Raw genomic sequence first — 27,965 nt, forward strand, 5'->3', positions numbered from 1 at the left:
TCCATCGACAGATGAATGGATAAAGATGATGTGCCATACACACACACACACACACACACACGCATGCACAAATGGAATACTATGCAGCCACCAAAAAAAAAAAAAAAAGAAATACTGCCATTTGCAACGACATGGATAGAATTAGAGGGTATTATGCTAAACGAACTAAGTCAATCAGAGAAAGACAATTATCACATGATCTCACTGATATACAGAATTTAAGAAACAAGGCAGAGGAGCATAGGGGAAGAGAGGAAAAAAATAAAACAAGACAAAACCAGGCAGGGAGACAAATCGTAAGAGACTCTTAATCTTAGGAAACAAACTGAGGGTTGCTGGAGGGGTGGCTGGGTGATGGACATTGGGAGGGTATGTGTTGTGGTGAGCACTGTATGTTGTGTAAGACTGATGAATCACAGACCTGTACCCCTGAAACAAATAATACATTATATGTTAATAAAAAAGATGAAAAAATATATTTAAAAAATAAATAAAAAAATATGCAAACCCAAATGTACTGATCTAGAAGGGTAAAGCTTATATAATCTTGTCCAGCTTCTTAAAGCGCTCAGATAATTCCTCTACAGGAAATGAAGTGTGAAATTCTAATTTTCCTACCCAACATCCCAATCCCACAATAAGATTGTACTAATTATGATGTATGATATATACTCATTAAAATATTTATTATTTCACAAGTGTCCATGTAATTTTCACTTAGGAAAGCAAAGAAATGAAATAAAAAGTGCAGGAATACTGAATATATAACATTACATAATGTAAACATCAGGAAACAAGAGCAACAGCTAACTTAAAGGCTTTTAATAATAGAAGATGCCTATGAAGAATAGGCCAAGAGCTATGGGGTACTAAGGTAAGTAACACATGGTCCCTGGCCCTCAAGCATCTCATATACTAGTAAGAGAAACAAAGAAGTCCATCAGCTATCATATACAGAGATGTGGCCTGAATGTCTTGATATCGTAGAGCAAGAGTGCTTACTAGTACAGACAAAAGCAGAGAAGGCCTCTTGATACAGGATTCTTGGCCTGAGTCTTAAAGAGTTAGCCATGGAATAAAAGTTAGCATGTAAAAGAGTACAACTTCAAGATACAGAGATAGATAGATAGACACACAGAGAGGGATAGAGAGGGAGAGACAGATATTCATTCTCTCCAGAAATATTTCTGGACTATCTATGTGCCAGGCACAGACCATACTAAGGGAACTGCATGTATTATAGTACGGCTGGAAGCCAGAGAGCATGTATGAGACGATGCAGGTACCAGATCATGAAAGCCTTGGATGATGCTCTGCTAGTAGTTTAGATGTCATCCTTAGGATGGTAAGAAATGAAAGCTCTTAAGGAACAGATCAGAGCTGTATCACTCAGACTCAGGTTTTCTTATACATTCTCTCCAAGGAGCTGGCACGAAGGCTCCAGAGCAAAGGAAGAAAGGAGCAGAAACAAGCCCCATTTCACAGATATTGTAGGAGGGAGCATCAGCTGCCAAGGTTTACCACTTCTCTACCCTCCTGTGCTGTCATGAGACTCCATTCTAGTGAGGTAAAAGGTTTTAGTACCAGTAGAAGGAAGGAGATAGAAGAGTGGTAACAGCTAGGAAAGGGGAGTTCGTTCCTCTGGCCAAAGTGCGTTTAAGGATCAGCCACAGGAAACTACGCCTGTTTTAAATAGAGTATTATATGAACAAAATATATATAATCTAAAGTATATTAAAACATTATCTGAGAAGATGATGAGTTTGATGTCATGTGTATTTTACTATAATTAAAACAACTTTTAAAAAAAAATCTGAAATTTAGGCATCCTATTTTTATACTCTGGCAAACATTAAAAATGGTAAATATAAGTTCATATTATATTTAATTACAATTCCTTCATTCTTCCTTCCCATTTAAAGAACTCTTCAAAGTCTACCCCCAAACACAAAGCTAAATGATTAAAAAACACAAAGAAAAAGCATAATTGGGCGCGTGAGTAGCTCAGATGGTTAAGCGTCTGCCTTCGGCTCAGGTCATGATCCCAGGGTCCTGGGATCGAGTCCCGCATCGGGCTCCCTACTCAGCGGGGAGCCTGCTTCTCCCTCTGCCTCTCTCTCTGTCTGTCTCTTATGAATAAATAAATAAAATCTTAAAAAAAGAAAAAGCATAATTACAATCTTACTGGGGGAGAGAAGACAATCAGATCCCAAATGGACGTTATCCAATAGCCAACTATCCTTTCCAAGAGACTTGCAATAATACAAATTGCCACCATAAAGAATGCACATGGATTTGGGCAGACGCATTTGACAGCACAGCTGTCTGTCCAGGCATGCTGCTGAAAGAATAGTACATTCCTACTTGTCCTGTCCCCCACCCACCTTAAGTCTCCTTACAAAAGGGAGTTTAAACAAAACTGTCATATTTAAGCCTTCAATGTATGGGTGTGTGTGTGTGTGTGTTTTCAGTAAGATCAGTTAGATAATAACAGAAGCAATGAACCCTTTAACATCACCCTTACCCCAAAGTTACTCTGAAGATTTCTGAACAAAATAATTCTGTTCATGTACATTTATTAAAAGTCCTGATTTGAGGTTGCCCTACAGTTTCAAAGGGAAAGTAATAAGTCACTAACTTTCAGAAAATTGATACAGTATGGTAGAGGAGTGCATATTGAGAATCAGAGTAATAGACTATGAGTCCTACCTAGCTTTGCGACCTTGGGGCAACTGTCCAACCTCTCTGAGCTTCAGTTTTTTCATCTATAAAACATGAATAATGATGCTTACACTATTTACATCATAGAGTTGCTTGAAGATCAAAGAACTAAATGTAACCCTACCTTAGCCACACACTGCAATGCACCCTTCTCAACAATTTCAATTTCATGCAACCACTTTTGAATACATCTTCTATCCTACTAGCTCATTCCTTCTCGTACATGAACTCCTGCCATCATTTGATCCCAGCAGAACCTCAAATCTACTGACCCAACTATCTTTTCACTCTCCCTCGCCCCCCGGAAGTACTCTCTTCTCTCCTTACCCAAATTCCATGATGCATCATTATGATCATTCGCTCCTCTCTCACTTGGGACATACTCACTTTGCAAAACCACAATGCTGCTTAAATTCAATTCTCTGTCTGTTCTCCTACTACTAAAGGAGCAAAAAAAGCACACAAACAAGCTGACTGGCCTCACTTTTAATTCATGACCTTTAACCTCAACTGAGCCCCAAGTTCTGCCTGGTAATCATAATCTATTTCCCTAGCCCATTCACTCTCCCACTTTTCTAAACACTTACATGCTCTCTCCTCTCTTCTCAAACTTCTAATATCCTCTTCCATGCCCTTTCTCACTCTCAGCTGATGACTTGCTTAGAAAATTAAAGCAGTCAGAAGAGGATTTCCAGGAATTATCATTGCGTCCACCCACAGTATCAGCATCTATCTACATCCATATGCTCTGCCTTCCTTCTTGTTATGATAAATGAACTACTATCTATTCTTTTCTCTATCTAATCCCCTCCCTCCTGTACAAGCTCCAATCCCTACCACCAGCTCAGCAATTCTCCTCCTCTTCTGTACCATCAGCTTCTTTCCTTCCCTTCTCCCACTACCACATCACTTCCATGAGCAGACGAAATATGTATGAAAATGCTCTAACTCGCATCACAAAAACTGTATGAGCAGTGGAACTAAAAAGAGACAATGCAAAATGAAAACAGGCCTCTGGATCCCCACATCTCTGAGCAGGAAACAGGCTTAAAAAAAAAAAATAACTCCATTGCAAACATAGGCTTCCTTTATGGAAGACTCAAGAGGACTGAACAAAGGAAGCTAGGAAGGGCTACATAACTTTTACAAGGTCATACAACTAAATAAGCGGTAGAATTGGGATATGAACTCAGAAAGTCTACATTCCCCCCCGCTCCCAGGCTTTAACTCACTTTATTTTTCTTATATAAAACTATGTGTTGGCCACAGCTGGATACTCTGGTGTAGGTCTTTACCAGACGGTCAGTAAATCACTGATAAGGAAACTTGGTGAACACAGTCTCTTTCCAGAGGTCAGGGGAAGGGGGGGTTTGAGACAGCTGTAGGTCTTGGAAATGGCATCCAAAGTGGCCTTGGCAAAGTTGCCCAGGGTGACAGTGCAGCCCCTGGCCAAGGTGTAGCAGTTTCCACACCGGCCATCATCAGGAGCTTCTTGGGCACAGGAGGCAGGGATGAGGCGCACCAGCACAGAGCCACAGAGGCTGGTCACCTTGTGAGGGACAGTGTGGGACTTGCTGATCTTGTTCCCCTAGTAGTTTCACAGCACAGGGACAATGGAGAGCTTGGCCAGGAGGATGGCTCCATGGATGGCAGTGGCTACCTCCTTGGAGCACTTAACACCCAGACCGACACGTCCACTGTACTCTCCGATGGCAACAAATGCCTAGAACCTGGTCCGCAGGGCAGTATGGGTCTGTTTTCGCACAGGCGCCCAGGAAAGATTCCCCAATGGGCTGGGAGAAGAGATCTCCAGGGACGTGATTTTCATGTCCTTGACCAGGTGGCCCAGATTGGTGACCGGGATCCACTCCTTGACCTCAGCTTGGCCTCAGCTGCCCCCCCACCCACAGCCAAGACTCCGCCCTGGATGCCGCTACCTCGGCCTCCCACTGCAGCCCCCCACACCCACCCCAGGTCTCTGGGCTCCCCCACAGCACCAGCATCATCTGCAGTTTGGTGTTTTCTAGGAGAAGAAAAAGTCTACATTCTTAACACACATTATCTCATTAAACCTTTACAATGCTGTGACATAAGTGATAGTATTATTCTCATTTTACAAACGGGGGAACTGACTTAGCTAGATTCAAGGATTTAATACACATCCACAAAAATATATATATATATTTGTTTAACAACTACACTATATTCAGAATTGAGGTAAAACTTACAAAACAAAAAGATACACAGGATATATATTACATTTACAGTCTTCTTAAGTATGCTTTTACAAGAAAATTTACTGCATCAAAATTTATTGATTCTCAACAGCTTCATTACCTCAAAGCTTTGGAAACTAAATATTTTATTGGGAATTAATACAATTTGTTTCTACAAATCTGTAAAAATGTGGCTTGCTAAATAATCATATCAACAAGATTTTAAGGATAAAGTTACTTAAAATTTAATAGTTGTAAAAATTTAAAAGAAAGTTGTAATACTTTCTCTATTTAAACTATTAAGCAAATTAAAATAGTACCAAAAACATCCTTAGCTGCATGTTAAAATCAAGTATCCCAAAGACTTTTACCAGCAAAACCATAATGATCTACTTAGTTATTTGTACCTCAAAAAAAAAAGCAATGAATACCCTAAAATATTCCATAAATCAGATATCCTATAAAGCCAAACTGGTCCTTCTTACTAAAATTAGTAAAGTTCAGGGGCGCCTGGGTGGCACAGTTGGTTAAGCTTCTGCCTTCTGCTCAGGTCCTGATCCCAGGGTCCTGGGATCGAGCCATGCAGCATGCAACATCATGCATTATCAGGCTCCTTGCTCAGCGGGGAGCCTACTTCTCCCTCTGCTCTTCCCCCTACCCATGTGCACTCGTGCTTTCTTTCTCAAATAAATAAAAGCTTTAAAAAATAAATAAAAATAAAATCAGTAAGGTTCTAGAAGCTTTTAACAGAGAAATTTCCACTTATACTTTGCACACTTAACTCTTCTAAATAAATTTAACTATGCAAAATACTAATTCAGATCAAAATATATAAGGAAGCAATAAACAATTCTAAAGCTGGTAATTAAGACTGAAAGTTTAGATAATGTATTCTACAAATTACAGGTCAATTTTCGCTTGGAGGAGGATAATCACAAGACTGTTACCTTCTTAGCAATTTAACAACAATAACAAAATTCCTGTCTTTGTTAACAACATACAACTGAAATGGTCAGAAAACTGTAACTCAAAACAAACGTAAGGCAAAACACTGTGGAAGAGCACTGAACTGGACGTCAGAAGACCTAAATTCTAATCTTTCCTCCATCATAACTGGATATGAAAATTTACCACTGTGTGTCTACTTCTCCAACCTGTAAAACTAAGGGGCAGGGGTAAGAGATCACTCTAAGGTTATTTTCAGCTCAAAACTCTTATGATTCCATGAACCAAAGAGAGGTATATATTTTGTTTTCATATTTTAGGAACTCCAGACAAGCAGAGCAAATTAAAAGAAATCAAGAGTAATATTATCAACACCCTTCCAGGATATAACTACAATTATGTAGTTATGCATAAGACGTACAAGATAGCTTTAGTATTCATTCTCAGAGTTCTTTTCATATGTTAAGTCATTTTAACACACTCTCTAAACTTGACTGCATCCAGCAATTCCTTATTTAAAAGTTTTCCTAAACTCTCAATATGCTAGGCTTTCCCTTTAACTTTCATTTTCTATTCCTCTTCTCCTTCAACACTATTATATTTAAGTATGCTTCAGAGTGACCATTTTACTTATCTACTTCCTATACCTTTACCATGCCTGGTTTTTATGCCTCCCTTATCCACGACTTCTTTTTTCTTTTTAAGAAAGAGCGCGCATGGGGCGCCTGGGTGGCTCAGTCGTTAAGCGTCTGCCTTCGGCTCAGGTCATGATCTCAGGGTCCTGGGATCGAGCCCTGCATTGGGAAGCCTGCTTCTCCCTCTCCCACTCCCCCTGCTTGTGTTCCCTCTCTCGCTGTGTCTCTCTCTGTCAAATAAATAAATAAAATCTTAAAAAAAAAAAAAAAAAGAGTGCGCATGTACCCATGCAAGGGGATGAGGGAGGGGCAGGCGAGAGGGTGAGAGCGAATCCCAAGCAGGCTCCACACCGAGTGAGGAGGTGGGGCTCAAGGTCAGGACCCTGAGATCATGACCTGAGCCCAGATCATGACCTGAGCCACGACATGAGCCAAGATCCGAGACCAAGAGTCAACTGAGCCACCCAGGCGCCCCATTTCTTATTCAAAGTGCTTCTATTTAAAAAAAAAAAGTGCCTCTGTTGACCCAGTTAGATATTAAGAGTTCTGAGATCCTCAAATTTCAGATTTATATCCTATGATGCAACTCCTTTCCACACTATCAGACATAGCACATTTGCTAGCAAATTCAGACATATTATTCAGTCATTCAAAAGTTTAAATTTTACATGTTGACATTTTTATATTCCATTTGTTTTCATCACTAGCAACCTGCTTGCTTAAAGTCTAAAAATTCTGACTTTTAGGTATTTTTTAGCATATTGATACATGCTGGATAAACCAAAGCAGTTTCAAATTTGATATGTCACCTAGTAAAAGTAGAGAGGAAAAAATAGCACCCAATATTTAATTTGTCAAAACTCTGCCACTCAGCCTTTTTTGGAAGGCCTAAGGAAAAAAAAAATTATTGCATGCTATAAAATAACTATAAAAGGTATTGAAGATTCTTTTGGGAATCTTACCACATTTCTTCAAGATCCAAGTGATACTTAGGGGATCTATACAAATTTAAATGACTACAGAGTTTAATCATAATTCCTAAAGTAACCATTTAAAAATGTAAATACTTATTATGAATTCACTTTTACTTCATACCCCTTTCTTCAATGGTAGAAATCAAATCCCAGAGAGAAACGACACCTAACTAGATTTAATAAAACCCACTGTATCTAGTACAGTGCTACATATTCTATGGCTATTTTAGACTCATAATGTGTCTCTCTGCTTTCATCCTCGTCCCCAAGAGTGTATTCTCCACAAAGCAGTCAGATTGAATCTTTTAAATATAATCCCTTGGCCCAAGATTCCCATCCTACTCAGAATAAAGTCCTAATTCCTTATAATGGTATGCAAGCCTTCTATAAACTGGCCCTCAGCAGTCTCCTTCATCCCACATGAAACTTTTACCTTCTTTCTCCTTCTACAGATTATCTCCCAGCATTCTCCCACCAGGTCAGTCCTCTCTAGCCAGTCCTCCTCTACGACTCCAGGATACCTCTACCTTGAAAATGTTCTCCAAAACTTTGTCGTTGATGGTCCTCTCCCTGGAATACTTTTCTCCTGAAAGCCCTAAGTTCATTCCTTCAGATCATTCAATTCTCTGCTGAAATGTCACCCTACCAGCCAGAGGCTTTCTCTGAATCCTATCATAAACAGCACCTCACCTATGGTCTGTTCTTTTACCCAGCTTTATTTTTCTCCTAGAACTCATCACCACATGAAGTAGTAAATAAATGAATGTTCAGTGCCTGTCTCTACCCACTACAATGTAATCTCCACAAAGGCAGGGAGTTTCATTTGTTCACTAACATATTCCCAGTGTCAAGAAAGTTCCTGGTAGGTGCTCAATAATTGTTAAATAAATGAAAATCTGAAATGCCTGACTCTAGAAGCCATGCTGTCAACTTTAATTATTCATGCATACTAAAGAAGCCCTTTAAATAAAAATATTAAAAGTGTTATTTAAACTGGGAATGTTGCTTGCCTCTAAGGAAGAGAACCAGGTAGCTGAAGGTAGAGAGATGTAGGGTAATTAAATGTATATTTCTTAAATCTTGAACTATATTAACGTGTTAACACTATATTAATGTGCTAACTTCATTAACTGTATCAATGTGTTAACTTAAATCTTGTACTGTACTAATGTGTTCTTTTTCTTAATATTAATAAAATTTTAAAATTTAATAGTAATATTGTTGTTTGACTTATGTAAACGCTCCAGTTCAATCCTACATTTCCAAAATACGGAACACTACTGGCAAAAATACTACATTCTTTATGTTGTTCTAGAATGTTTTAATATGATTCTTTGGGAATTTCTCAGAGCACAAGAAGTTATACATTCCTTCTTTAATGCTCCCTTAGTCTTATATTAACTAGCAATCACCTTGCCACTAGGAAATTGTTAGGTACATTCACTAGTTCACTAGTAAAACAGGCAAACAGTAAGTATGATAATGCCTTTACTAATTATAGGGTTGTGTGCCAAAGATATTGTTATCAGAAACTTTGTCAGTAAAGACAGCAATAACAAAGACTATTCCAGGACAGGCTCTAGTATATCAGGAACGTAAAGTCCTAGCTCTGGTAATGGGACTGGGTGGAAAGAGTGATGGAAAAGGAGACGTGGAAGCAGCTATTGTCACTTCCCATTATCCCTTATCATCACAGCTAATCCACTAGTTAGCCAGAAAGTCCCTCCCAGTTCTCTTGAAAACAGTGTTCCTCTCAACAAGACATGAAGGAGGTTACTTTCAAAAGAAGAAACCCAGCATGATAGTAATAAACTCCTTCAAGGACCAACACTAGACCTAATGGTCTTCCAAGTACTTTCTACTTGTATTATATCACAAAGGATGAGAATTATAAAACCAACTTGGAAAGAATAAGCACTGATTTCTGCCAGCTATAAGGTAATAGACAACTGCACTTCTTCATTTTCATTTTCAAATTCAGATAGTACTGCATACTTTTCCAACTCTTGTATATTAAGATATTAAGTATTACATGGTAGTATGATAAGCATAATCTTTCTGTATTTAATCACTTTAACTATATATACCTATCCCCCACTTAAATAATCTCTATTATTAAAAAAAAAAACAAAAACACAAGACTTCTCCCCCTGAAATTATTAAGAAACAGTCTACGTAGTATTATATGAAAGATGGAACCATTAATTACTCCCTAAACTGAAATTAGAGAAAAAAGTTTGACAATGGATTGGAATCTGTCATATAAAAACTAAGTTCAGGGGCACCTGGGTGGCTCGGTCATTAAGCGTCTGACTTCGGCTCAGGTCATGATCTCAGGGTCCTGGGATCGAGCCCCGCATCGGGCTCCCTGCTTCTCCCTCTCCCACTCCCCCTGCTTGTGTTCCCTCTCTCACTGTGTCTCTGTCAAATAAATAAAATCTTTAAAAAAAAAAAAACCAAAAAACTAAGTTCAACTATACTTTAAATAAATAAATAAAATTAAGTTTGGACCTAAACAAAAGCACCATAAATGGCCTTTTGTTTCCTTTAAGAGAAAAAAAAAACCACATTTTATTGCAAACAAAAAATATAAAAACAAAAGAGCAACTGTAATACTCTGGACATTCTGCCTTTCCTCTATAGCCAAAATATGTAACAAAACACGAACGAGTCACAGTTCAATGTACTGATTAGTCACTGTATACAACAGGGAGCTTACTAACCAGACTCCATAGTTCTAGAACCAGTTATGAGAAATGGCTCGTGGGACTATTCTGGCTCTCACTGTACCACAGGTATGTACAGCTGGCATCAAGGTGCTGCCACCAGATCCAGAAGCACAACCAAAAAGCCTCATTATCCCAACATTCTCTAGCTCTTTCCCCATTTTGCTAGGGAAACAGATAAAACAAAAAAATATGGTATCAGAAAGTCAAATATAATCCTTCCACCCAACACTGTTATTTCTTTTTTTTTTTTTTAAGATTTTATTTATTTATTTGAGAGAGAGAGAATGAGAGACAGACAGCAAGAGAGGGAAGAGGGTCAGAGGGAGAAGCAGACCCCCCGCTGAGCAGGGAGCCCGACGTGGGACTCGATCCCGGGACTCTAGGATCATGACCTGAGCTGAAGGCAGTCGCTCAACCAACTGAGCCACCCAGGTGCCCCCAACACTGTTATTTCTATAATACCCTCTAAAGTTATCACCCAAACTCTAATTAAAACAAATGGACTGAATAATTCCTTCACTGCCTTTTTCTTTTTTTTTTTTTTAAAGATTTTATTTATTTGACAGAGAGAGACAGCGAGACCAGGAACACAAGCAAGGGGAGTGGGAAAGGGAGAAGCAGGCCTCCCGCCGAGCAGGGAGCCCGATGTGGGACTCGATCCCGGGACCCCAGGATCATGACCTGAGCCGAAGGCAGACGCTTAACGACTGAGCCACCCAGGCGCCCTTCACTGCCTTTTTCAATGGACAATAAATATACTGGTTCTTATCCCAGCCTGCCTTTCCATTTTCTGAATCATGCTGTCATGATGGCACATGATTTCACCCACTTGTTGTATTTATAAATAGTAGAAATCAGGTAAATTGAGATATTAAATCAGACAAGTCACTTAACCTAAACATAATTTGTGTGCAGACACAGAGAAATCATGCACATGCTATGTAGAAAACTCGTACAATCATATAATAGACAAAATTTTAAAAATGAATGTAGAAAAATAGAGAATAAATGTTTTGGTTAACTGAAGTACTTTCTGAAACATTTAGTATGATAAACTTTTCTTAATTCAAGAGACTAAGTTTTTTTGAGAGTAATTTCTTGAAACTTTGCTATTTTAAAAACAGAACTCAATATTTTATACATTTTTCTTGAGAGCATTAAGTAATTGCTTTGTGTCAAATTACCAGAAAGAAATCAAGATAATATTAAACTCTTTTGAATACCTTTAATAGCAGCACGAATGATCCCGTGTTATGTGTACCTAAGGTCGTATTTCATATTTCTAAGTTAAATGTTTAAAAGAACATACATGATACAATGGAGAAATTTTAACAAATAAACCAAATATCAGCTTTTCTGCCTTTCCAAGGAAAAGCACAACTTAGAAAATAAATGAGAACCTTTACTTTCCTGTACTAAGAAATAAAAATAAGTTTTTCTAAAGTGCTCAAAGAAGTAAGTTTAAGGCACTACCATCAGAAAAACTGGCCAACGAATCACATTGAATTTCCACACTTTAAAAATGCAGCAAATCCCATGATCTCATTTATATGTGGAGTCTAAAATAGTCAAACTCAGAAACAAGAGTAGAATGATGGTTGTGCTGGGGAGAGGAAGGGAATGAGATGCTGGTCAAAGGGTACAAAGTTTCAGTTATGCGAAATTCATAAATTCTAGAGAACTACTGTCCAGCATGGTGACTACAGTTAATAATAATGTGTTGCATACTTGAAATTTGCTGAGAGTAGATCTTAAAGAGTTCTCACCATACCAAAAAATGAAATGTTGATTAGCTTGTGTTCACTTCACGATATATACGTTTATCAAAACATCATGTTGTATTGTCAGCATACATCAAAATATAAACCTACAACTTGATATTTTTATTTTACTTATTTGAGAGAGAAAGAGAGAGAGAGCGCACGCACACGAGCGGGGGTGGGGGGTGGGGGGGGGAGGGCAGAGTAAGAGGGACAAGCAGATTCCCTGCTGAGCAGGGAGCCTGAGGGCTCCATCCTAGGATCATGACCTGAGCTGAAGGCAGACACTTAACCGACTGAGCCACCCAGGCACCCACAACTTGATGTTCTAATCATATGTATACAATTCCTATTTGTCAATTATACCTTTAAAAAGCTGGAAAAATATTGCAAATTCTTCCATAGGTGACTATTATTGTCAAATTAATAGCCCAAACCAGACCTAAAAGTCTTTTTTTTTTTCCATGTAAGCAAATAGGAAAGTAATAATTTTATTATGCAGGAGATAATTTTAAAACTATGTATAGTGGCAACTGGATTTTCTTTCTAAGTCCTGGAGTATCCCCTAGTGGACCGGTAAGGAACAGGTTTTTTTGCTAAGTTGAACTTTGTTAAGTCTCTGATCATAACAAATTCATTAACAAAACTAACCCCAAAAGTATGTATTTTTCCAATTTTCTATAATAATTTCCTAATAATATAACTTAAAACAAAGGAAATTATTTTAGAAATTACTCATACCACCTCACTGATCTAAATGTCAACAATGAAATTATGAATATTAAGTAGAGTGCTTCCTAAAAAGCCAGAGATCACCAGAAATGAATTTAAGAAACTATGAAAGGAGTTTGAAAATGATTCTTTTATATACTATATAATTTCTGAAAACATGTGGAATTTGAAGAACTAAAAAATAATTTTTACAGCATCAACAACCTATACACAAAGAAAAACAAAACAATGACTATGTCATGTTTTTGCAAGCAATCAAGCAAAATCTACTGAAGAATACAAAGTATACAAAATCTTTTCAATCATACTTGAACACACTGAAAGCAGTGCTAACCGGCTTCTTCCATCCACACGGTCTTTACACATTCTGTTCCCCCTAAGACACTCTTCCCCACTCTGATCCATGGACCTAATTAATAGCTACCCACCCTTCAAATTTCAACTAAATCAACATTAACCTCCCTGACTAGATACAATTCTACTATTATTGCTTCTCATAGCATTATGTACCTCAATTTTTACTGATTTATTTAAGTAATGTCTGCTTGTTTTGTTACAGGATTATTTAGAGAGTTCTATTATCTTACAAGGCTGTTGTGACAATTAAGTGATACCTCTGTAAACCACCTTTTAACAATGCCAGCCATCATTTAAACACTATTAGTACTGGCCCCATTAAACTTGCCGAAGATAAAATGTGCTTCTGTCATCTAAGATTATTCCTTAGAGTTTTATTCTGTCATTAAAAACTACTTTATTGGGGCGCCTGGGTGGCTCAGTGATTAAGCATCTGCCTTCAGCTCAGGTCATGATCCCGGGGTCCTGGGATCAAGCCCCACATCGGGTTCCTGCTTCACGGGAAGCCTGCTTCTGCCTCTCCCACTCCCCCTGCTTGTATTCCCTCTCTCACTGTGTCTCTGTCAAATAAAATCTTTAAAAAAAAAAAAAAAAACCACTTTATTGGGGCCCCTGGGTGGCTCAGTCAGTTAAGCGTCTGCCTTCGGCTTAGGTCATGATATCAGGGTCCTGGGATCAAGTCCCGCATCAGGCTCCCTGCTCAGCAGAGACAGTGCTTCTCCCTCTGCCTGCCACTCCCCTTACTTGTGCGCTCTCTTTGGCAAATAAATAAAATCTTAAAAACAAAAAAACCCCCACTTTATTATCAGCATTGACACAGTACTGGAGTTCTTCTAGTTCATTCCTTGTCAAATTCTTTGATATCCCTCCCTTCAAGAGGTAGAGCTTGATTTCCTACCCTATGAGTAGAATTAAGGACTAGCTTCTAACAAAAAGAGTAAGATGGAAGTAAATTTGTGTGACTTAGGGACTAGGTTATAAAATGTACTGTGGCATTCTGTTCACTCTCTCTAGGATTACTTGCTCTGGCAGAAGCCAGTTGCCATATGGTGAGGCCACTCAAACAGTCCTGCAAAGGGATCCATGAGGCAAAGAACTGAGGCATCCCACTGGCAGCCATGTGAGTGAGCCATCCTGCAAACAGATCTTACATCTCTAGACAAGCCCTCAGATGACTACAGCTGGCAGATTCACTGGAACCTCACAAGACACCCTTAGCCACAACCACTGAGATAAGAAACCTCCAGATTTCAGACACCGAGAAATCATTTGAGATCATAAATACTTGGGAGTAATTGGTTACTCAGCAACAAGTGCATTGTGTTTAATAGGTTTAAAGAAAAAAGAAGATAATAATAGTAAATGAAACAACAGACACTACTGAAAAAAGACCAACAACTCAACAACAACAAAATAAATCCAATTCAAAAACGGGCAAAGGACTTGAATATCCATTGCTCCAAAGAAGATGTACAAATGGCCAACAAGCACATACAGAGATGCTCAATATCACTAGTCGTCAGGGAAATGCAAATCAAAGCTACAATGAAATACCACCTCTCATGCACCAGAAAGGCTACTATCAAAAAAAATGGAAAATAAGTGATAATGAGGATGTGGTAAAATTGGAACCCTTGTGCACTGTCAGTGGGAATGTAAAATGGTGCAGCCACTTTAGAAAACAGTATGGCAGGGACACCTGGGTGGCTGAGTCGGTTAAGTGTTCTACATCGGGCTCCTTGCTCAGCAAGGAGCCTGCTTCTCCCTCTCCCTGCTGCTCCCCTTGCTTGTGCTCTCACGCTTTCTCTGGCTCTCACTTGCTCTGGCAAATAAATAAATAAAATCTTAAAAAAAAAAAAAAAGAGTATGGCAGTTCCTCAAAAGATTAAAATAGAATTACCATATGATCCAGCAATTCCACTCTGGATATATACCCCAAAGAAATTAAAGCAGGGCAGGCGTCTGGGTGGCTCAGTTGGTTGAGCGACTGCCTTCGGCTCAGGTCATGATCCTGGAGTCCCAGGATCGAGTCCCGCATCGGGCTCCCTCTCATGCTCTCTGTTTCTCATTCTCTCTCTCTCAAATAAATAAATAAAATCTTTAAAAAAAAAAAAAAAAAGAAAGAAAGAAAAACTTCTTTAAAAAAAAAAAGAAATTAAAGCAGGGCTCAAAGAGACATTTGTATACCTTATGTTCACAGCAGCATTATTCACAATAGTCAAAACATGGAAGTAACCCAAATGGTCCACTGACAGATGAATAAATAAAATGTAATACACACCTACAATGAAATATCATTCAGTCTTAAAAAGGAAATTTTAACACATGCTACAACATGGAGGAATCTTGAGGACATCATGTTAAATGAAATAAGCCAATCACAAAGGGACTAATATTGTATAATTCCACTTTATGGCCACTATCTTTCTAAACACTGATTCTAAAAATTCTTATAAGGTAATATGCCCATAAATTAATCCAAATTGTCCATTACCTAGAAGAAATCATGGTAAGAGAACAGAGGTTAGATGTGTTTAGTCAATTATTAAAACGTGCTAACACACAGCTGTCAACTAATTCGTGACAACCTCACCATAAAGTTATGGAAAACAAAGTTTCTGTGCCTCCCACCCCCTTCTTTATTTTGTGTTTATGATATTCTTAGTTTTTTTTCCAAGCTTTTAATTCCAGTTAGTTAACATAATACAGCGTTATTAGTTTCAGGTGTACCATACAGTAATTTAACAGTTCCATACATCACCCTGTGCTCATCACCCAAAATTCTTAGTTCTTAAAATATTCATAGCTCTTAAAATAAACCAGGAATAGTTCCACTGGGCAATTTTAGAGATAAATTTAAAATTCCATTTTCTAAAACGTAATGTTCTAAATTAAACTTCTAAAGGTCTAAAACTTCCTCTTCTTTACTCACTAACCTTGCTACACAACCTCACATCAAAACAAAAAAAAGAGAAACACCAACTTTGCCTTCTCTTTTTCCTGTTTAAACTTCTCCAATCTCTCCACATCTTGGAAGAGCGGAAAAAGAATACTAACAATGTTTCAGTCATTTTGTGCAAGACATAATGGCAGAAGCTTTACATACATTATCTTATTTCTCAAATCGCCCTATACAGCAGGTATTATCCTCATTTTATAACGAGGAAATAAAATAAGTTCAAACACAGTTAAACCAGAATTCTAACCCAAATCTGCCTAGTTCCAAAGCCTTGTACTTCTACATCATAGTGCTTTCTTGAGTCATATTTGTGTCATTTTCAGTTCTCCCTGCAGAATAACATAGTTCTATAAATTACAGAAACTTAGCAGAGAACCTGACACCAAGTCCAGTTTCACAAAAACAGAACCATAGATGTTTCCCAGTCACAAATTAAGAACTTTTTTCCCTCTCCTACAGACCCCAAACTTATTTTTAGTATCATTTGTTTTATTACCCTATTTAGACACATCTGAAACCAAAAAATGTCATCTACCTATTGGAGACTTCTGTGTCTAGAGGCTTTATCTGAGCATAGTGACTCCAGTTATAAATTTACCTGATCTACTGTTGTGTTGGGGGGGGGGCCCATTCCACCTCCAGCTTTTGATGATTCACTAGGCAGACTCAGAGGACTCACCACATTATCAAAGCAAAAGGAAACAAAGCAAAGCAGCAAAAAGAAAAGGCAGATGGGGCCAAGTATAGAAAAAACCAAACACAAATTTCCAAGAGTCTTTTCCCAGGGGAGTCATACCAGATACACTTAACTCCTCCAGAAATGAAGTATAACATGTGTAAAATACTGTCTACAGGGTAAGCTCATTAGCAATTCAGCAAGGTTTTTCCTGGGGGCTGGTCAGGTAGGCACTCTCTGCCTACCATGTACCAAAATTCTAGACTCCTAGAGGGAAAGCAGGTGTTTCACATAAACCACACTTTTTGTACAAAGAGTTTAGGCACAGTGAGTCACTCTTCGCAGTTCTGGGAATGGTGGGAACCCTCTTAAAATCCAAGTCCCAAACATCAGCGAAGAGCCAACCTTGTGGGGTGCCTGGGTAGCTTGGTCACTTAAGCATCTGCCTTCAGCTCAAGTCATGATCTCAGGATCCTGGGATTGAGCCCCACATCGGGCTCCTTGCTCAGCAGGGAGTCTGCTTCTCCCTCTACCCCCCGCCCCCACTCATGCTCTCTCTCAAATAAAATCTTAAAAAAAAAAAAAGAGCCAACTTTATTGTAAGCAGGCTATTCTAAGGAAATCAGTCTCAAGTCCGCTATGTTAACTCTTTTCTGCACAACTGAGATGTTCCTTTTAGAAATAACATTTTGTGGGATGCCTGGGTGGCTCAGTCGGTTAAGCATCTGCCTTCAGCTCAGGTCATGATCCCAGGGTCCTGGGACTGAGCCCCACATCGGGCTCCCTGCTCAGCCGGGAGCCTGCTTCTCCCTCTGCCTGCTTCTCCCTCTGCCTGCTCTGCCTGCCACTCTCCCTGATTGTGCTGGCGCTCTCTCTCTGACAAATAAAATTTTTTTAAAAGAACATTTTGGGGCGCCTGGGTGGCTCAGTTGTTAAGCGTCTGCCTTCGGCTCAGGTCATGATCCCAGGGTCCTGGGATCGAGCCCCGCATCGGGCTCTCTGCTCAGCAGGAAGCCTGCTTCTCCCTCTCCCACTCCCCCTGCTTGTGTTCCCTCTCTCGCTGTCTCTGTCAATTAAATAAATAAATAAAATCTTTAAAAATAAATAAATAAATAAAGGAACATTTGTTTTGTTTTTGGTGATCTGTTTTTTTCTATACAAAATGGGTCCCCATTTCCTGTCATTTTAACTAAGATGTCCTTTTCTGAGATTTTTATGTTTTTTCTGACTTATCAGCTACTTACGCCCAAGTTCTAAAACTCTTTTACAAAGCCACACAACATGGTATGATTAAATTCTATATCCTTAAGAAGAATACCTGTGAGGAAAAAAATCCTTTTAAGATTTAAAGACATTAAAAAATTAATCTTAGCACACTGGAATATATACATCATTTGATGCAACTTAATACATACTACTGATCATCTATACTGTAACAGAATCAGTAACTGTTAATGTTCTTAAAAATTTTTTAAGTAGGCCTCAGTCCCAGGAGATTTCTACATATTACCAGTTAATATGTATATTTACAAATTAGCTGTTAACATTGTGGGAGTGATATTCTTTTATAAATCGCCACCTAAAAACTAGACAGTAAACCCACGCTTCCTTCTTCTTAAAAGAAATTAAACAACTCATGACATTTAAAAGGAATAGAATATAACCCTGCTGTCCTCCTCCACATTTTATTTTCAAAAGAGTTAATGCCTCAGACTAAGTATGTTCTGTTCAAAGGAATATATAAAAAATTATAATCATAGGAATATTTTACTCCAGCTTAAAAAAAGGAAGGGATTTTAAATATACGTATACAAGTTTGTACTTAGTTTTTGGTTGTATCAGCAAACTGAACAATGCTGGACTGTAAGTGATTTAGTGATTGATCTATACCCTGCGATAATTGATGAAATGTCTTCTACTTGTTTCCCTATAATCTCTTCCATTAACATACATCCTGTCCTTAAATAAACTTAAAATGAGCTCAGCAGAATGAAGAATACAGACGCCTCCAAGAAACTTAATGAGGAAACAGGAATAACAATAAAAATTGTAGGGGCGCCTGGGTGGCTCAGTCGTTAAGCGTCTGCCTTCGGCTCAGGTCATGATCTCAGGGTCCTGGGATCGAGCCCCACATCAGGCTCCCTGCTCGGTGGGAAGCCTGCTTCTCCCTCTCCCACTCACCCTGCTTGTGTTCCCTCTCTCGCTGTCTCTCTCTCTCTGTCAAATAAATAAATAAATAAATCTTTAAAAAAAAACAAAAACACAATAAAAATTGTAAGGCAAAAGTATGGATATTAAATAGTGTGAGAAGTAAATACAGAAGTCCTAAAAAGAGGCCCCAAAAAACCCTTTCTCCTTTAAGATTTATAAGGTTCAAAAATACAGCTGACCCATGAACGACATGGAATTGAACTGCCTGGGTGCACTTATACACGGATTCTTTTCAATAAATACAGTACAGTACTATAAATGAATTTTCCTTAGGACTTTAATTTTGTTAATATAGTTGACACACAATGTTACATTTGTTTCAGGTGTACAACAGTGATTTAACAACTCTATACATTATGCTGCGCTCACCACAAATATAGCTACCACCCGTCACCACGCACTGACCATATTCTCTACGTTGTGCCTTTTCCTCCAGTGACTTATTCCATAACGGGGAGCCTGCACCTCCCACTCCCGTTCACCCATTTTGTCCATCCTCCCATTTCCCCTACACTCTGACAACCATCAGTTTATTCTCTGTATTTATAGGTCTGATTCTGCTTTTTGTTTATTAATTTCTTTTGGTTTTTAGATTCCACATTGAGTGAAATCATATTTATCTTTCTCAGTCTGACTTATTTCACTTAGCATAATACTCTCTAGGTCCATCCATGTTATCACAAATGGCAAGATATTATCCTTTTTAATGGCTGCATAATATTCCATTATGTACATACACCACATCTTCCTTACCCATTCATCTATTATGGACATTTTATTTTTTTTTTTTTAAAGATTTTATTTATTTATTCATGAGAGAGAGACAGAGGCAGAGGGAGAAGCAGGCTCCCCACGGAGCAGGGAGCCCGATGCGGGACTCGATCCCAGGACCCTGGGATCATGACCTGAGCCGAAGGCAGACGCTCAACCGACTGAGCCACCCAGGCGTCCCTATTATGGACATTTAGACTGCTTCCATATCTTGGCTATTTCTTAACATTTATTTTCTCTAGTTTATTTTATTGTAAGCATATAGTATATGTGTAACATACAAAATATGTATTAATTGACTGTTTATGTTATTAGTAAGGCTTCTAGTCAACAGTAAGCTATTAGTAGTTAAGCTTTTGGGAAGTCAAAGTTATACATGAATTTTTAACTGCAGGGGAATTGGTACCCTTAACCCCCATACTGTTCAAGGATCAAGTGTAAAGTGAAAAAACTAACAAAAAATTGCATGTATGTTTTGTACACATTTTGGTTAACAATACAAATTACATGCATAAAGAGGGTTTCAGAGGATACATATCAAAATTTAATGACTGTTGTCTCTAAATAAGAAGGTGGGTTTGGGGCGCCTGGGTGGCTCAGTTGGTTAAGCGACTGCCTTCGGCTCAGGTCATGATCCTGAAGTCCCTGGATCGAGTCCCGCATCGGGCTCCCTGCTCAGCAAGGAACCTGCTTCTCCCTCTGACCCTCCCCCCTCTCATGTGCTCTCTCTCTCTCATTCTCTCTGTCTCAAATAAATAAATAAATAAATAATCTTTAAAAAAAAAAAAGAAGGTGGGTTTGGGGGTTTGTTTTTACTTTTTTTATGTTCTTTTATTCCTGTAATGAAATATATGCTTTTGTAATAAGAAAAAATTATTTTCCTTTCCCTTTAAAGAAATAAAGGAAAGAGTAGTAAGTTAGCTTTTTTCCCTTTTTTCTAATTTAAAATATGAAGCAAGGGATTTATAATTTTTTTTAAAGAGTTTATTTGAGAGAAAGAGAGCACGTGTGCAAGTGGTGGGGAGGAGAAGGGGAGGGAGAGGGAAAGGTAAAGAATCCCAAGCAGACTCTGAGCTGAGCGTAGAACCCAACACGGGGTTTGATCCCAAGAGACCATGACCTGAGCCGAAACCAAGAGTTGAACGCTTAACCAACTGAGCCACCCAGGCGCCCCACAAGGATTTATATTTAATAAACATGTTATACTTGGATAAATAATAATATAAAACACAAACATATTACACTTGGTCATTCTGCTGGCTTTGTAAGCTGTCCCTTAAAACTCAGTCAAATCTAAAACTAAATGCTCCAGGAAAGATCTTCAAGTGAGAAAACGGTTAATATGCACCATCACCCTCCCTGTTAGTACCGACTGCCTTCTCACTGAGGTCCTCAAGGTAACTTTCTTAAATCATTCTTCACTTCACTTCTATTATTTTCCCAAAGATCATCTTCAAAGTAAACAGTTTTCTGTTTGTTGCAAGTAACAAAAAACATCTATATTGTTTTTAGAAAGTTATACACAAAAGCCCATGCATTAAAAGAAGCATCTTGGTATACTAGAAAGCACAGGGTGTTACTGTCTTACATTACATTCCAGCTCAGGTTGTGCCACTTATTATACACTATTTAATTTAGTATGAATAGGAAATAAGAGGATCGTTTTGTGGTAGGTTGTGTTAAGATTTCTCTTTAAACAATATATACTCACTGTGAAAAAGAAATTCAAATAATATAGACATATGTAGAGTTAAAAGTGGAAGTTCCCTTTACATCTCCACTCCCACCACCCACCAAGGAGCCTAAGAAAATACTAGTAAGATGTTCTAACAGACCAGCTAATTGACCTATCACATGCACTCTCTTGCAAATAAATAAAATCTTAAAAAAAAAAAGGTACCAAAACTAAAGCAGTGTGATACTGGCACATAATTAGACAGGCAAATCATCAGAACATAAAATTCAAAAGTAGAACTGAATGTGCACAGGGTTTTAGTATACAAAAATGTGAATAAAAGTTTATTCAGGGCGCCTGGCTCAGTCACTTAAGCATCTGCCTTCGACTCAGGTCTGCTTCTCCCTCTGCCTGCCGCTCCCCCTGCTTGTGCTCTCTGTCAAATAAACAAATAAAATCTCAAAAAAAAAAAAAAAAAGATGGGCGCCTGGGTGGCTTAGTTGGTTAAGCGACTGCCTTCGGCTCAGGTCATGATCCTGGGGTCCTGGGATCGAGCCCCACATCGGGCTCCCCCTGCTCTGCGGGGAGCCTGCTTCTCCCTCTCCCTCTGCCTGCCACTCCCCCTACTGTGCTCTCTCTCTGTCATATAAATACAATCTTAAAAAAAAAAAGATAGTTTATTCAATAAGTAGTTATTATGAAATATCCATATCCTTTCTTGTCAGCAAGTCCAATTCAAGGCATTTATCCTATAGCTACACTAACATGTTTGAAATAAAACATAAGGTTTTTCACTGCAGCACTGTATGAAAACAACCTAAATATATAATTTATCCCTACAATGAAATGTTATCCACTCATTTAAAATTTTTTTAAAAAGCAAGTTCTTTATTTACTAACATGAAGAATCTCCAAGATAAATTAAGTGAAAAAAAGCAAGGTGCAAAACAGGGCGTATGATGTTTCCACTGGTCTTAAAAAAAAAAAAAAAAGGACTGGGGAGATACACAGGCATACACATACATATATTATCTCTGGAAGTATACACAAGACACTGGTGAACGGATTGCCAAAATTTGAGTGGCCAGAGGAAAGGAAGTGGCAGAAACACTTCTGTACCATATGAATTTTAAACCATGTAAAGGTACTAACCATTCGACAGACAAATGATTTAAATTTTAAAAGAGAAAGACTGAGCCATTTAGCAGCAAGGATTAATGCCAGAAGAATATATTGGGAGTTTTCATGATAAAGAGAAGCTCAACAGCCATTACACTCCATATACAAACTAAAACCAAGAAAGCCAGCTGGAAGAAAAGGAAAACTGAACAGATGTACACAGCAAAAAAGATGCCAAAACCTTGCAGCCTCTGAAAGAGAAAGATGGAGTATGCAGTCTTAATTTCTAATTGCTTACCAGCTCCAGTTTCCGTGAGGCCCAGCGGCACGATGATCCCTATCTATGGCGTGTCATCATCTCCAGTGTACCCACATACAACACTCTCTCCTACCACCTTCTGGAGTTAGTGCCACTGCTTCACCATTCCTTTTCTCCTTACTGCCCCTAACTAGCTTTTCTACCTATATGAATGAGAAAATACTTCAGGATGATTTCCAAGTGCCTTTTGTAGAGAGGAAAGATTATGATTTACCTAAGTGTGGAAACAACTAATCACAATGCTGATAACTGTATCAAAACAGAATAAAACTACACATTATGCTCACCTATATATCCAGAAGCACTGAAATCTGGTAACCAAACATAGGCACAGAACAAGCCTAAGTACAATATACTACCCTGTATTAAGGTTTCAACATTATCATAATTGTTATTTAAATGCATTTAAACTTTTAAAACTTAAGTATATTAACCAATAAAAATATTAGCCATTTTTTAAGTTGCTTTTCTATCACTTTTTTCTATCGCTTTTTTATCATTTTTTTGAATACTTTTATCATTCACCACGCACTTATTAATTTTAGTAATAATAATTTTCACAACTCTGTAAAGTAGGTACTATTAGCATGACTATCTTACAGATTAAAAAACACATAGAAAGTAAGTAACTGGTCTAGAAATTCAATTCCCAAGGTCTCTCAGGGTTCTAAATTTGTCATACCTACATCAAGATACAGAGTCACAAATTAATCTAGGCTTTAAGCCACATAGTCTAATACCAGAATCCTTGCTGTTAACAGCATGCTTAAAAATGGTTGCAGCTCTGACTGATGTTTACAATCGAAAGCACTCAACTAGGGAACCCAAATGCTTCAAGAATTCCAAGTGTAGGGGCGCCTGGGTGGCTCAGTTGGTTAAGCGACTGCCTTCGGCTCAGGTCATGATCCTCGAGTCCCGGGATCGAGTCCCGCATCAGGCTCTCTGCTCAGCAGGGAGTCTGCTTCTCCCTCTGACCCTCCTCCCTCTCATGCTCTCTGTCTCTCATTCTCTCTCTCAAATAAATAAATAAAATCTTTAAAAAAAAAAAAAAAAAGAATTCCAAGTGTAAAAAATCTGTCTACATCAAGATCAGAGAGCAAACACAAAGTCATTCTTAGTAGATCAGTAATCTCTTAAATATATTTTTTAAAGAAATATTTTCCTGCTAATAGTAATTATCTAGCTTTCTTTTATTAATATTTCTTTCAAATTCAATTCTAATATATTTTTAAAGATTTTATTTATTTATTTGACAGAGAGAGAGAGAGAGACAGCGAGAGAGGGAACACAAGCAAGAGGAGTGGGAGAGGGAGAAGAGGCTTCCCGCCAAGCAGGGGGCCCGACGTGGGGCTCGATCCCAGGACCCTGGGATTATGACCTGAGCCGAAGGCAGTCGCTTAACCAACTAAGCCACCCAGGCGCCCATCTTTTTTTTTTTTTTTGAGATTTTATTTATTTATTTGACAGAGAGCATTATGACCTGAGCTGAAGGCAGATGCTTAACGACTGAGCCACCCAGGTGCCCCTCAAATTCAATTCTAAAATATACCTGAGGAAGGCATAAAAATAACACATGAAGGTTAGTCTCAAAATGAACAAAACAGTAATATTTACTAATCCTTATTAAAGTGAATTATACATGTTATATTCTTTTTCCTTTTATTACATTATCATGAAAGCTCTAAGAAGACAGTGGAGCATCACTATAGGATATCTTCCCGTAAGGGCAAGAGAGAGTTGGGAAACCCACAAAACTTAAGCCAACTTCTGCTTCCTACTAGCTGTGTGGTCTTAAAGGAGACTTAATCTAACTCAACTAAACATCTTCATTTTCACCCTAGCTAAAACTACAAAGTATGTATAGCTCTCAGGCTTTTTTTTTCATGCATTGTATTTTTTTTACTAAGTAGTTTTTTAATTTTAATTCCAATATAGCTAACATACAGTGTTATATTAGTTTTAGGGGTACAATACAGTGATTCTACAATTGTATACATTACTAAGTGCCCATCATGATGGTTGACTCTTTAATTCTCATTACCTATTTCACCCATCCCCCACCTACCTCCCTTCTGGTAACCATCACTTTGTTCTCTATAGTTAAGAGTCGGCTTCTTGGTTTGTCCTTTTTCCCCCCTTTGTTCATTTGTTTTCTTAAATTCCACATATGTGTGAATCAGATGATATTTGTCTTTCTCTGACTGACTTATTTCGCTTAGCATAATGCTCTCTAGCTCTATCCATGTTGTTGCAAATGGCAAGATTTCATTCCTTTTTATGGCTGAATAATATTCCTGTGTGTGTGTGTGTGTGTGTGTCACACACACACACACACACACACACATCTTCTTTATCCATTCATCAGTCAATGGACACTTGGGCTGCTTCCATAGTTTGGCTATTGTAGATAATGCTGCAATAAACATACGGGTGCATTACAGGTACATGTATCCCTCTGAAGTAGTGTTTTTGTATTCTTTGGGTAAATAGTGCAATTACTAGATTGTAGGGTAATTCTATTTCTAACTTTTGAGGAAGCTCCATACTGTGTTCCACAGTGGCTGCACCAGTTTGCATTCTCACCAACAGTACATGAGGGTTTTTCTCCACATCCTTGCCAATACTTGTTGTTTCTTGTGTTTTTTATTTTAGCCATTCTGACGGGTGTGAAGTGGCATCTCACTGTAGTTTTGAATTGCATTTCCCTGATGATTAGTGATGTTGAGCATCTTTTCATGTGTCTGCTGGTCATTATTATGTCTTCTTTTTTTTTTTTTTTTAATTTATTCATGAGAGAGAGGGAGAGAGGCAGAGGGAGAAGCAGACTTCCCGCAGAGCGGGGAGCCCAATGTGGGACTCGATCCCAGGACTCCGGGACCATGACCTGAGCCGAAGGCAGACGCTTAACCATCTGAGCCACCCAGGCGCACATTATTATGTCTTCTTTAGAGAAATGTCTGTTCATGTCTTCTGCCCATGTTTAATTAGATTGTTTTCTCCCAGGGTTGTTTTGAGGATTAAATGAGATGGTAGAATAAAGTGGCACACAAGCACCCAATTCTCTCCCAATGCTACTACGCTAGTATGAAAGCATAATGTTAAAAGCATAACTTTTCAAGTTACGCCCTGCCTTATTTTGAGACCCATTTTCATTATTTATTGGATTAAGATTAAATGAGATTCTCGCAGCAGTTTGGCACATAAATGCTAAGTGCCAATTATTATATAAATAATACTACCAAAAGCAAAAAATAGGTTTCAACAAAAGGTAACTAGAAACTAAACCTAGAAAAATAAGACTAAATCTTTCTGTGCTCTACTGCTAAGCTGTGTGTCCACAATCAACTTGTTTCACCTCCTGAAGCATTAGTTTACCCATCTGTAAATCAAGTGTATTAGAATACAGGATTTCTAAGGTCTCTCCCAGTTCTAAATTTTCATACCTAGTCTGTTTGGCTACCAAAACCATACATTTTATATTAAAACAATCAATGCCCTGGGGCACCTGGGTGGCTCAGCTGGTTAAGCGTTGGACTCTTGATTTTGGCTCAGGTCATGATCTCAGGGTCGTGAGATCAAGCCCCACGTTGGCTCCGCTCTCAGTGGGGAGTCAGCTTGAGATTCTCTCTCTCCCTCTGCCCTTCCCCACCATGTATGCACTCACGCACACTCTCTCTCAAATTAAAAAAAAAAAAAAAAAGCCAACACCCTCACACATATACACACACTCTGAGGGAAAAGAAAAATCAGCAAGAGATTGAGAAATTAGAGATTCAGAGAAATGGTCAATAATGGCAAGCTCTACAACTCCAGCTGAAGTTTTATTTTAAAGATTTATTTATTTGGAGGGGCATGCAAGCACTCATGTGGTGGGGATGGGACGGGGGAGAAGGAGAGACTCTCAAGCAGACTTCCCGCTGAGCAAGGAGCTGATGTAGGACTCAATTTCCCGACCCTGAGATCATGACCTGGGCTGAAATCAAGAGCTGGGACACTTAACAGACTGAGCCACCCAGGTGCCCCTCCAGTTGAAGATTTTAAGTTTATTTATTTAGAATCTCTACACCCTGGGGTGCCTGCGTGGCTCAGATGGTTAAGCATCTGCCTTCGGATCAGGTCATGATCCCAGAGTCCTGGGGTAAAGCCCTACATCAGGCTCCCTGCTCAGCAGGGAATCTGCTTCTACCTCTCCCTCTGCCTCTCCCCCTGCTTGTGCTCTGTCTCAAATGAATAAAATCTTTTTTTTAAAAAAAGGGAACACAAGCAGGGGGAGCAGGAGAGGGAGAAGCAGGCTTCCCACTGTGCCGGGAGCCCAACTTGGGGCTTGATCCCAGGATCCCGGGACCATGACCCGAGCCAAAGGCAGACGCCCAACGACTGAGCCACCCAGGCGCCCCAATAAATAAAATCTTTAAAAAAAAATCTCTACAGGGCGTCTGGGTGGCTCAGTTGGTTAAGTGACTGCCTTTGGCTCAGGTCATAATTCTGGAGTCCCGGGATCGAGTCCCACATCAGGCTCCCTGCTCAGCGGGGGGTCTGCTTCTCCCTCTGACCCTTCCCCTCTCATGTTCCCTGTCTCCCATTCTCTCTCTCAGATCAATAAATAAAATCTTAAAAAAAAAATAAAAATAAAAATTTTAAAAAATTAAAAAAAATCTCTACACCCAAGGCGGGGCTCAAACTCATGACCCTGAGATCAAGAGTCACATGCTCTACTGACTGAGCCAGCCAGGTTGCCCCCTGGGGAAAAAAAAAATTTTTTTTAAATAGGCTCCACGCCCAGCTTGGAGCCCAATGCATGCCTTGAATTCACAACCCTGAGAGCAAGACCTGAGCTGAAATCGAGAGCTGGACACTTAATTGACTGAGCCACCCAGGCGCCCCTTAAAAGTGATTCCTAAAAATAATGAAAAAGTGCTAAATTTATAGTTGCTACAAAAAACCTGAAAATACTTACCAGATGTTTTGAGTACCTACCTAGCTCACAAAGACTCTCCTGAAAAGTCCTTCTCACACATGGTATGCCCACAGCAGCCAAACATATTCTAGGTCAGTAGTTTTCCACCAGGGGTAATTTTACCCCCAGGAGGATACTGGCAGTATCTACAGACATTTTTTGGTCATCATAATTAGAAGGTGAGTGCTACTGACATTTAGTTATTAGGG

At 38.8% G+C, this 27,965-nt stretch overlaps 1 protein-coding gene and 1 pseudogene across 4 annotated transcripts in view; both read right to left on the bottom strand.

Annotated features, from left to right (window-relative positions):
- The window catches only part of ABL2 (ABL proto-oncogene 2, non-receptor tyrosine kinase), a 103,117-nt gene that overhangs the window by 62,050 nt on the left and 13,102 nt on the right, over positions 1 to 27,965 (bottom strand). The gene's annotated exons all lie outside the window — the stretch shown is intronic.
- LOC102745142 (small ribosomal subunit protein uS5 pseudogene) lies at positions 7 to 7,550 on the bottom strand (annotated as a pseudogene).

The sequence above is a fragment of the Leptonychotes weddellii genome, chromosome 6 (genome assembly GCF_054177405.1).
Source record: "Leptonychotes weddellii isolate Sample4059 chromosome 6, ASM5417740v2, whole genome shotgun sequence".
In the NCBI taxonomy this organism is placed as follows: domain Eukaryota; kingdom Metazoa; phylum Chordata; class Mammalia; order Carnivora; family Phocidae; genus Leptonychotes; species Leptonychotes weddellii.